Below are 12,722 nucleotides of genomic sequence, written 5' to 3'. Positions count from 1 at the left end.
ACTATATGTTCCTTTGGCAGTATTCTGTTGCTAGTAAACTTTTTCATTTTTGTTTTTCTAAAAATCTCTTGACTTTATTCTAGTTTTTGAATTATAGTCATTTTTTTCTCAGTATCTTGAATATATTGCACTATTATTCTTCAGCTCATATTGTTGAAAGTCAGTTCTTAATCTAATAGTCATTTATTTAATCCTTTTTCTTTGGTTACTTTTATAATTTTTTCTTTGGAATGAAATCATAAGTACTTCAAATGCAATGAGTTTACAGGTAGCTACGTTTTTAATTATTCTACTTGGGATCCATTGGGCTTCCTGAATCTAAGGAAATAGTTTCTTATTCCAGATTTATGTCTTAAATAACACTGGAAAATTCTGGGCCATTATTTCTTCAAATATTGACTGTTTATTCTTCCCATAATCTCCTTCTAGAATCCTTAATGAATGTATGCTGAATTTCTTCGTTCTACCCTCCTTATTTCTTAATATTTTTTCTTATATATTGTCTGTCTCTCTCAGTTCTAGTTCATATAATTTTTCATATCTTTTCCAATTCATTCTCTTTTCAGCTTTGTATAATCTGGTTTTTAATCATTCCATTTTAGTTGTCATACATCAGTTTCTAGAAGTTCAATTTAGTTGTTTTTTTCTTTTTAGCCAGGCTTTATGGCATTTTAAAAATAATTTTATTCCAGATCTTTTATTATGTTTTATAGAATAAAATCGTTTATTTTGTGTTGTATCAGATAATTAAGTGTATCTCTCTATCTAGTTGCTTTTATCTTTTTCCTTTTATTCATACCTTGTTTCCTTTTGTGCATAACTTTTATTATAACTCATATTCTTTTTTTCTTTTAAAGATTTATTTTATTTATTTCTCTCCTCTCCCCCTCCCCCCCACCATTGTCTGCTCTCTTGTATTCATTTGCTGTGTGTTCTTCTGTGTCTGCTTGCATTCTAGGCTGTGCAGGGAATCTGTGTCTCGTTTTTTTTTTTTTGTTGCATCATCTTGCTGCATCAGTAGTCCGTGTGTGTGGTGCCACTCCTGGGTGGGCTGCACTTTTTCCATGTGAGGCGGCTCTCCTTGGGGCTCCCCTACACTGGGGACACCCCTGTATGGCCCAGCACTCCTTGCGCACAGTAGCACTGTGCATGGGCCAGCTCACCACATGAACCAGGAGGCCCTGGGTTTGAACACTGGACTTCCTACATGGTAGGCAGACGCTCTATCAGTTGAGCCACATCCACTTCCCGAACTCATATTCTTTGAACTCTAATTACAGAAAATCTTTAAGGACTTCATGGATACTAAGCTGCTGTAGATAATATGCATTTAATTCTACAAAATGCCAGGGGACAAACACTATTGCTATTGCTGTTGTTCATTTTTAAAGTAAAAAAACTCAGGTTATGGCTTTTTAAGCCTACATGAGGGCTCACCTAGGGGCAGAGATTCTCAAAGCAAACTTTTACTTCCCTTCAATTGAAGGCAATTCTGAAATTCACAAGTATCTCTCCTTTTTGCCTCTGTGGATCATGTTTTTAAAAACAAGGTTTTTCTGTGCATCCTCTGTGGTTTTATGCTTTATCCACAGAGGAGGATATCCAATCTGGCTCAACTCTTTGTAAACAGTCTCTTGCTGATGAGGTCGTTAAAACCAAAAATATAAGCCAATCGCAAGAATTTGTACACAACCCAGGGCAGCCCACAGCTTCAGTGTTTGCTCACCTCCACTGTGTTATGATCCTATTCTTTTCCTGCAATCTCACCCATTTATTTAAAGGGCCCTTTTAAAATTTTATTTCTCATGACATTTTTAATTGCTTGCTAGGAGGAGGGTTTCTGGCTCTCTTTAACTGAAATCCATTAGCACTGGCTTTCTTGTCCACCATTGAATCCCAGCATCTAGGTCAGTGCTTTACTTGGAGCATGCACTATATAAAAATGTGTACATAAACAAATTAATTAAAATTTATGATATTGTACATGTAAATTTTTTACTACTGCATCATTTATTCAGGACAAAGTCTGAATATTTGGATTACTGGGTTGAAGGCACAAAGAATCTAATGTCTGCTACTATGCACACTGCTTTATTACCTTCAAAAAGATGCGCAATATTAACACATGGAAATTATGTTGTAAATTTTTGCCATATGGTTAATAATTTGCTCCCTTTCCTCTCTGGGATACGTATTCATCATCATTCAGCTTCGTCCATGTAATGTTTGCTCCCTAATGACCTCCCAAGCACTGAAGAGAATGTTCTGTGGTGCAAATGAAAGTTCGTTTTGCTGCCAATTCTTAATATTACAGGACGCAAAACATTCATTTGCCCTTACTTTGTGATGCAAGAATTTCAAAGGCTTAATTAGTATGAAGAAAGCATAGTTTTCACTCATGAGACATGACTTCATTGCCCAGCTAAGGTCATATCCTATTCTCAATACCTCTTCTACCCCAATCTACATCTGTGGAACTTAGATAGAGAAAAATACTGACATTCTAATGTTCCTTATAACAATTTTCATAAGGAAAGGTTAAGTGCTTCCATGGGCAACTTGAACTTATGTGACTAGAATTTACACACACAATAAACCAAGATCACTATTCTTATCTACACTAAAGGGCTAATATTTTCCTAAAGAAGAAGGCTCCCCTGTGTATTAATTAGCTTTGGTACTGGCTGATATGGACAAGAATGTCCCCAGGGTCTGATGTGTTCTTTTTATACAACTAGAGTCTAGAAAATCAATGTCAGGATAATCATACTCGGGGAGTAGCTTCCCTAGGGCTTCAGGAAGGTTTAACTGGGTCTCTGAGAAAGAGATTTTGGAGCGTGTGTATGCACATGTGTGCATACTCAGAGGGCATGATATGGAAAGGTGCTCAGTCCATGTTTGCTGAATGGCATGAAAATAAGTTACTTTGTTAACCAAAATTTTTTTCCTGCTTAGCATTGAGGATTTGATGATTGAGAGCTTATGCCTTCTCCCTGAGGATTCCAGGTTTTTTGAGAGAAGGAACTATTATAGCAAATATCCTCCTCCTTTTCTCACTGCTGTGATGAGCCACCAGACCAGACAGCTTAGAATACCTCTTGTCCTTTGCATGCCTTCATGTCCTATCCTCATCCCGAAATCTGGATTCAAGATCAATATTCAGTTTCAGGACTCTTCTTCAGGCTTGGGCCATTAATCTGGACAGGGCTTGAATCTATTCAAGTAGTTACTTATGATAAGTTGTTTGCTAAAGGCTAGACTAGTAGTTCAATTACCACCAGCTGTTGAAGCAAGCAACTCCAAAACCTCAGTGGCTTAAGAAAGGAAAATTGTCATAGTCCCATATAAAGTAGGAAGCTCTCCTTGGTGGCATTCCTCCAAGAAATGAATACAAATCAAACTTCCGTTCCTCTTTTAGCTCTGCCATCTCTTTAGGACTTATTTCTTCAAAGTTCTCAGTTGGATCCTCTGTATTATGCCAGTAATCAAGAAAAAAGTGAATGAGGAAAATCTTGCAGGTAGTTTTATAGCTAAACCTGGAAATGCCCTACATCAATTATACATACCCACATTCTATAGTTAGGTCTGGAAATGCCATACATCAGTCATATGACCTGTCCAACTCTCAGGATTGGTTGAGATGTATTCTGCCTTTGTGCTTAGGAAGAGGCGATGATACAAGTGAAGATCAAAGTCCTCTCTGCTACAGTTGGTATGTGTGTCAAGAACACTCTCAAAACAGATATGGGCCCTATTTGAAAACTCCGAAGTTATAAAGAGGATAAATTACAGGGCTTTTATTTATTTATATTATGATATGTCAGCATATTTTAATATTCAAAACAATGGAGTTAACTGAAATTATCAGCATTCTATTGTACCAGGAATAACCAAATTCAATAACATGACAGAGGAAAAGATATCATTCAAAACTATGAGGTTACTAGGAATAAATCCAATTTAAAATATAAATTAAGAACTTTAAGATATTTATTGAACTTTATTGAACAGAGAAAAATGAATGAGAGATATTTTCTATTACTTGATATGAAGACTCAACATGTTAAATATATCTTTTTTAAAAAAGATTTTTTATTTATTTCTCTCCCCTTCCTCCCCCTCCCCCCCCCCCCAGTGGTCTGCTCTCTGTGTCTATTCACTGTGTGTTCTTCTGTGTCTGCTTGTATTCTTGTCAGCAGCACCAGGAATCTGTTTCTCTTTTTGTTGCATCATCTTGCTGTGTCGGCTCTCTGTGTGTGCGACACCACTCCTGGGAAGGCTGCACTTTTTTCATGTGGGGTGGCTCTCCTTACTGGCACACTCCTTGTGCATGGGGCTCTCCTACACAGGGGACACCCCTGCATGGCACAGCACTCCTTGCATGCATCAGCACTGCACGTGGGCCAGCTCACCACATGGGTCAGGAGACCCTGGGTTTGAACCCTGGACCTCCCATGTGGTAGGTGGACCCTCTATCCATTGAACCAAATCCACTTCTTTAAACATGTCTTTTATCTCCACTTAATCTTTGAAGTTAGTGCAAAGCAAAATATGACTGGCAGATTCTAAACTTGGTATGACTAAAGGAATAAATCAGCAAAAATTTTGCAAATTTTATTGGGGAAAAAAAAGAGCCCTACATTAGGTAAGATACAAAAAAATAATTTACAGATAAATTTTAAAAATAGAATGAAAAATAATTCTTTAAACGCTTTTAGAAGACAATATAGACTATCTACAGAAGCTTTGATAGTTACAAATTTCTTAGAACATAATAAGCATTTAATATAAGATTAAATTTAGATAACATTGACTATAAACCAGCATCTTTTGTATGAGAAAGTATACATTTAACTTGGTTTAGAGCCAAGGATCAGAGTTGTAAAAAATTTTGCAATGTATACAACAATAAAATAATATTCAGAATAAAAAATCTTAAAAATTAATAAAAACCCCAACATATGGCCAAAGAATACTAACAAGCAATTCAGAGGAATGAAGTGTGAATAGCCAATTAGCTTGAGGAAAGATACTCAATTTCATCAATAATCAAAAAAAAAGTAAAGAATAATGGTGTTTTATTTTTCACTCCTCAGATTGTCAAGTATCTAAAACTAACAATAGTGAATGCTGATGAGGTTGTAAAGGTCTATTATATCCTGCTAATATAAGGTCAGATTGCCAGGGTTCCATGGAGATCAACTTGGCTATATCTATGAAATTGGAAATGTAATATCCTATGGCCCAACATTCTATTTCTAGATCTATAGCCTAGAAAAAATGAATGGACATTCATTGCAGTATTCTTGGAATTACAAAAAATTGGAAACATCCCAAAGTAATGGAAATATTAAATAAAACAATGTATTATTCATAAAATAAAAATGTATACAGCAGTCAAGATGATCTAGGTCTACATATATTTCAATGGATAGATGCTAAAAACATGACTACAGTGAATAAACCAAAAAGCAGAATGACATATACATTGTAAAGCTCTTTACATAAATTTTAATAGTAGTAAAACCAAAACCAATGCTACATATAGTTCATGAAGTCATATCTACATATGTCAAAATATTTAAAATGTGAAGAGTGAATATATAAGCTCACAAATAGTTATTGCATCTGGAGATCGTTTTTGGTGGGAAGACAACAGAATTGTCTTCAAATAGAATTGAAGGTGGTAAATAAAGGGGCTTTAAACTACTTAAATTAAAAATTTTAATAAACAAAACATGGTAATAATACATTTCTTCAAGAAAATGCTTATTGAGTAAAATTTATTTGTATGTATACAATAAGGTACTACTGGAACTTAAACTGGAAAGAATGTCCAATCTCCTTTAAAATGGGAAGAAGAAAGAAGGAGGAAAAGTCCTAGATGATATTAAGAAATATTTCAAAGTGTTAAGATTAAAACATGTTGCATTGACTCAAAAATATGTTAACACAATCAATGGAACAAAATAGATAGTCCAGAAAAATATCATAGAATATATAAGAATTTAGTAAATTATACAGGTAGCATTGGCAGTCAATGGAACAAGGAAATATTTGATAAACAGTGTGGTGAAAATGATTTAACAAATTCTTCCCAAATTAGATCTTTACTTCCTACAAAAGCAATAAAATTATTTCTATATGGATTAGTGAAAACATATTATATATTGAAGAAAATATCCAGGAATCAAATCTGATTTTGAGACATGGATAGATTTTCCAAGCATAAAATAAGTAAAATGAAAATCACAAAGAAAACAAAAGAAAACTTGGCTCGACTAAAGAGTAAAACTTTCTATGCCTCAAAACTTGATGAGACATTTAAAAAAAATAAGTGCATTATATACAATAAATTGTTAAAATTTTTAATGAAGTAAAAGCACTGATATAAATTAATAAGAAAAATATAAATGCCTAAATAGAAAAATGGACAAAAGGCAAATAACTTACAAAATGGAAAATATTAACAACCAATAAACATATAAAAGTATGCAACTCACTAGCAATAAAATGCAAATTTAACAGACTGGAGATCTTTGTAGCCATTCAAAGTCAAAATTTTTTAAATGAAAATATTCATTATTGGTAGGTGTTCAGAAAAATACATATACTCTGTGGATGGGAATGAGTGAAAACTTTCTAGATGGCAATCTGGCAGTAAGGGCCAAATCTCTTAGGTTATCCCATAAACTTTCACTTAACTATTCCAATTCTAGAACTATTCCCTAAGAAAATAATTATGAATATGCACAAAATGGTGTTGTTTAAACTATCCAGAGGGCAAACAGGAGTAAAAGTAAAATCATAAGGAGGAGGGAAAGAAGGGGAAGAGGAAGAAAAAATGTAAATGATAACTAAAAGGAAATGATTAAATAAATTGTGATAAAGTATTCTAAATATTTAATTACTAGTGACACGAAAAAATACTTAAATCAAGTTTCCTAAGGTATCTTCAAAGGGATTGTCCCTACTTCAGTTTTGGAGTAAAAAGCATATCCAACAAATGTAGAATATACTTTCTTTCCAAAGGCATATGAAACATTCACCAAGGTAGACCATATGCTGACCATTGAATAAGCCTCAATAAATTTCAAAAAGATTGAAATCTAAGAGAGTATGTTCTCTGACCACAACAGAATTAAATAAAAAATCAATAATTAGATATATAGAACATTTGCAAATGTTTAGACATTAAATAAGACATGGGTCAGAGAAGAAATAATAAGAGAAATGATAAAATATTTCAAACTGAATGATAATGAAACACATCATTTGTGATGCACAAGGTTGCATGGTGCTTAGAGGGAAATCTATATCTTTAAATATCTGTATTATAAGAGGAGAAAGACTTAAAATAGTTACCTAAGTTTTTACCTTAAGAAGCTAGAAAAAGTAGAGCAAATACAAAATAAGTGGAAGGAAAGAAACAGTAAAGAACAGACAACAATAAAATAGAAAATAAACAATGGAGAAAATTAATGAAATCAAATTTTCATTCTTGAAATGATTTTTAAAAATTAAGAAATGCCTAGCAAGAATAATTTTTTAAAAGTATAAAACACAAATTCCCAATATGGAATAGAAGTGAAGATATCTCTACAAACACTATAGGTATTAAAAGATAGTTGTAAACTTGCAACTCCTACCCTCTGGTTTATTGGTCTTACCCCAGACAGCTAACAGAGAGGTGAAGAAGGTCAACCACCACACCAGGGAACCAAGAATGCCTACAACTGAAAGCAGGAGAATTGCATCCAGCATCCGTGTGGAATCTAAGCCCCCTCTCGATATAGATGTGGAGTGGACACAACCATTCTAAGGTCCACAGGATGGAGGAATAGAATACGGATTAGAGTGGACTTACTGATATTCTATTCGTGAACTATTGTGATTAGTAATCGAAGAAAATGTAGCATTGACGTGGAGAAAAGTGGCCACGGTAGCTGCTGAGGGTAGGGAGTGGGAAGAAGAGATGTGATGCAGGGGCATTTTCAGGACTTGGAGTTGTCCTGGGTGGTACTGCAGGGAGAGTTACTGGACATTGTATGTCCTCCCATCGCCCACTGGGTGGACTGGGGGAGAGTGTAAACTATAATGTGGACCATTGACCATGTGGTGCAGCAGTGCTCAGAGATGTACTCACCAAGTGCAATGAATGTCCTATGATGATGGAGGAGGTTGTTGTTATGGGAGAAGTGGGTGAAGGGTTGGGGGGTATATGGGGACCTCATTTTTTTTAATGTAACATTAAAAAAAAGGTGAAAAAAAGATAGTTGTATATATAGAAACAATAAAAATTCAAAAACAATCAATGGAACTATACTAAATTAAACCATGGACTATAGTTAATAGTACTATTATAAAAATGTACTATCATCAATTGTAAGAAATGTTCCACACCAATGCAAAGTGTTAATAATGGGTGGTACATAGGAATCCTGTATTTTATGCAATGAGTGTTCTGTAAACACACAACTTCTCTAATAAAGAAAAAAAAGAAAGTAATGAAAATTATGAACAACTGTATGTCAATAAACTCAACAACTTAGATGAAATGGAAAAATCACTTGAAAAACAACTTACAAAAAGCAGGCTCTAGAAAAAAAAAATAGAATATTGGAATAGCCCTGAACCTATTTAAGAAATTGAATTTATAATAAAAAATCTTCCTACAAAAAAGAGACTTTTCAAACCCTTGGAAGATCTGAATATAACAAAACAAACTAATGGTTAGATAATGTAGCCATGCTTGGAATCAAGTGGAAGAGATTCTTTAGGTGCCTATAATAAAAAGAAATTCAAAATCGGAATATGAACAGGCATTGAAGCCATGGGTTATCAGAGCCAGATCTAGGTCTTAACACTGAAGATTAAGTTTTATGCTTGGAAGGGGAGTATGAGAAACAGGTGGTATGCTGGGTGAGGCTGGGGTGAGCTCCCTGCTTAAGGCCTAGAGTCATGAAAGGCTATTCTAGTCCTATTCCTGAAACAGAAATTGGAAACAGCTCACCTGCTGGCCCTGGAAGCAACATAGAACCTTGTAGACAGCCTGGGACAACAATCCTAATATTTTTTCTGATTTTCTTCCTTCCCTCACTCTTGGTCTGGTCCTTTAGTTATTTCTGTATTAAAGGAAGATATATAGCAAAGTACTAAGGGGAAATACAATATCTGCAACCATTCCCTGTCTGGGAAAATCTACTAGCACCATTTTGGCACTTTGGAGGAAGTTTCTGTGAACTCATCAAAGAATAATAAAATCTCTTCTTATATTCACATCAAGACTTCTACCCTAGGAATGAATGAGAGGTTAGAAATATATTTCTAAAAGGTCAGGTTAATACTTCCTACCCACACAAATCTAAAACTCTCTCTCTCTCTCTCTCTCTCTCTGTGTGTCACGCACACACACACACACACACACACACACACACACACAGAAGTAAACAGGTACTTATGTTTTTTCAAGGCCACCAAAGGAAAAGAGTAGGAATGAGCTGCTTTGAGTCAGAGAGGGAAGAGAAATGTTAGTTTGGTGTGTTTCTGAGAGTAGCAGAGATCCAGGGCCAACCAGAAATTTCCCAGATGGGGCATAAATGTGAGATGCCTTTATATGGTGGCCATTAAGTGCCATGTCTTGAAAGCAATAGTAGCAAGAGGTTTATGATGGGCATATGGGCATGATGTGGTCACCCAAGTAACAGTGTCAGATTGCGCTGGTGGTGACTATAAACTAAGTTTCAGGCCCCTTACTTCTTTTCTTGACATTATCCCTTTGGGATTGTTGTGGACCCAAAGAGTGGAGAAGAAACTTCCCAAAACAACAAATACATGAACTCTTGAATGTTTTAGAGGATGGGAGCTCAGAACTAGGTTTTATTTTAAGTAAAACATTGTGATGGTTCTTAAATTGTTGTAGTGCAAAATTCATACCCACTGCACAGGCAAATGATACATCTAACCTTCATGAAAGGAAGAAATCTCTAATATCCTCATTCTCCCCAGATTTTTCCCCTTAAAGCAAATCCAGAAACATTAAAAAGAATTATCTTGAACATCCAAGTGCTTATAGAGGGTGTGCAATCTTCTGAGAGGGAAGCATTCAAGCCATGGAGGCAATTTTCTCACCTGTAATTCACTAGATTCTTGCTAATTTTTGCTTCCTATATACCAAGGAAAATCATTTCAAATCTTCTCCAAAGCAGCTGAAGGAGAAAGAAAAAATAAATGACAGAAAGGCTAAATCTTAATCTAAACAGAGCTCCAGCCTCCAATTCCTTTCCTGAAAATGAAGCCTAGACAGGGAAACAGAAGAGATGGATCCAGCCTAGAAAGGAACTCCTAACACATCTTGGAAGGACTTCCTTCTGCCTCCTCAGAATCAGACACGTGAGAGTCATGATTACAAAGGCCAGGAAAGGTGAAAAAGGAAACAATTATCTGGATGACTCGAACAATCCCAAATCAAATTAAATTAAGGACACACACATATACACGAACACACACATGCCATTTTGCATGAACAATCTAGACTTACTAAGTAAGTATAATACTACTAGTCAAGAGTTTTTAGATAATTGCCCTAACTCTTCACCCTGCATGAATAGGCATAATCTGAGAAGTCTCAGCTATGCAAAACATTCCCACTCATGGGTTCCCTAAAGATGGTGAAATCATTAATGTTGGCTGCCTCAGCATAAACAACATCCAGAAAGTTCAGGCAACTGGGACTTTATTTCCTCTAATGGCAGTGCTTGGAGAATGTGAGTGTAAGTAGATTGATCTTCCAAAATACAGTTTTGATTATCTCATTCCTTTGCTTGGAAATCTTCCATCTCCTACTATCTAATAAATCCTTCCCCTCTTCCATTTCCAGCCAATCAAGTCCAATCTTTTGTGTGTGTGCCTTAACCACTCTCCAGAATGCTCTCTGGGCTTCAGCTAAGCCAGCCCACCTTCAACCAGACACCTTGCCTATCCTCACTTTTTCTTATGACTGTCTGGCTTCGAAAATCCTCCCTTCCCAGTCTAGCTTTTATGCTGTTCACCCACATCAAAAATAATTTTTCCTCCTTTGAGTCACTAAAACATTTTGCTTTTACTCTACAGATACTTGTTGTATTTGCAGTGGTGGAAAACAACAATTTGAAGATGCATTTTAGCTCCTTTACTATTTTTTTAGCTCCCTTGGGGTTGTCCCAATAATCTTGAAATCATCTAAAATGCCTAGCATGCTGCCTTTTCCTGGGTAAACATTCTCATGGGCGCTGCCTGCTCACAAAAATTTCTACTTCTCCTGGGTGATTGTGACATCCTTTGTCCATAACTGGTCAGTCACTCTTGGGATTGACACATAAAATGTATATTTTATCCTTTGTGATTTTTAACAAAGCACTCTAACTAAAGACTGAGGGAAACAAAATCATATTAATTGAGGTTATCTAAAGAGAAGGTCTGTGAACTTCTGCTGCTGGAGTTCCCAAAGCTATCCTGGGTTTTGTCCTTTCTGAAAATACTATTATTTGAATTGATGATACCCTCCTTCCAAAATTTTCCCTTTATTGCTTAAGGTTACTCTAATTGGTTTCTTTTACTTGTAACAAAAAACAAAATAAAACTTAACAAATTTATTTTCTGTTCAAGAACTGTTGAATTAAAAAATATAATGTTGGGTAGAGTAGGGGCTGATGGTAGTAGCAGAAGAATTAGCAGATGAACTTTGTAAAGAGCTGTGAGATCATTTAAATTTTGGAGTGGGGGAAGTAAAGGTATTTTGGTCTTTGAATATGTTATTGGTGGCTCCCACCAATCCAAAGATGGGCCACAATATATATTTTTAAAGAAACCATTATTAGTAGTATTGAAAGTCTGATTCTTCACATATTTCTATGATAACTTGCCGCTTAGGTTTACTATTTGAGGAACTAAAATGTGGAAGAAAATCTATTAGACTCAAGAGGAGTTACAGGGATGAGAAGAGTAGGCCTTGCTTTTAACAACTTACAATCTATTCTGAGGGACTGAAAGACACACAAATAACTAAGATACAATCATTTCCCTATCTTAGATCTAGAAGCAGAGTCTGAAAGAGAGATTTAGGCTCATATAACTTATTAAAAGAGTATTCCTGTGGATAGTTAGGAAAGGAGCAAAAGGAAGCAGGAAAAGTCAAGCAAGACTGTGGCCTCAGATAAAACCTAGTCCTGGCCTGATCTCCTCGGGGATAAGGGTGGAGGTGGAATGTAAACCTCACTGAGGAGCTACTCTTCCTGGAGATAAAGAGGGTGGCCTTTGCACTGCCTTATTAGTCAGCCATTTACTGATCTGCCCCAAGGTGAGGGCTGTTGGCCTTACCTCTCCCAGAATAGGAGGCTCCTCTAAGCAGAGGGCAATTATCTGGAGAAGATGGACAGTCATGAGCCTTTAGCAGTCAATACCCAGAGCAGCTGGGGCATGGGTTCACTGACCACTAAAAGCAACTTGGGCTGTGGAGTAACGTTCGATGCTTTTGGAATAAGGATCATGATCTCTTATGGAGCATCCACAGTGCAAGAGCTTGCAAGTTGAGGTAACTTCATGAGCAAAGGCATCTTGATTGCATCTATCTGATAGAAGGCTATTTTTTCCTCATTAGAGACAATATAGGTATGTGAAATTCCTGTGATCTCAAGAGCTCCATGAGTATTTCATATTAACTTGAGTAAGATAAGTCTTGCTCA

This window comes from Dasypus novemcinctus, chromosome 6 (assembly GCF_030445035.2).
Source record: "Dasypus novemcinctus isolate mDasNov1 chromosome 6, mDasNov1.1.hap2, whole genome shotgun sequence".
In the NCBI taxonomy this organism is placed as follows: Eukaryota; Metazoa; Chordata; class Mammalia; order Cingulata; family Dasypodidae; genus Dasypus; species Dasypus novemcinctus.
The sequence above is the reverse complement of the archived record's forward strand: the minus strand, read 5'-3'. Positions refer to the sequence as shown.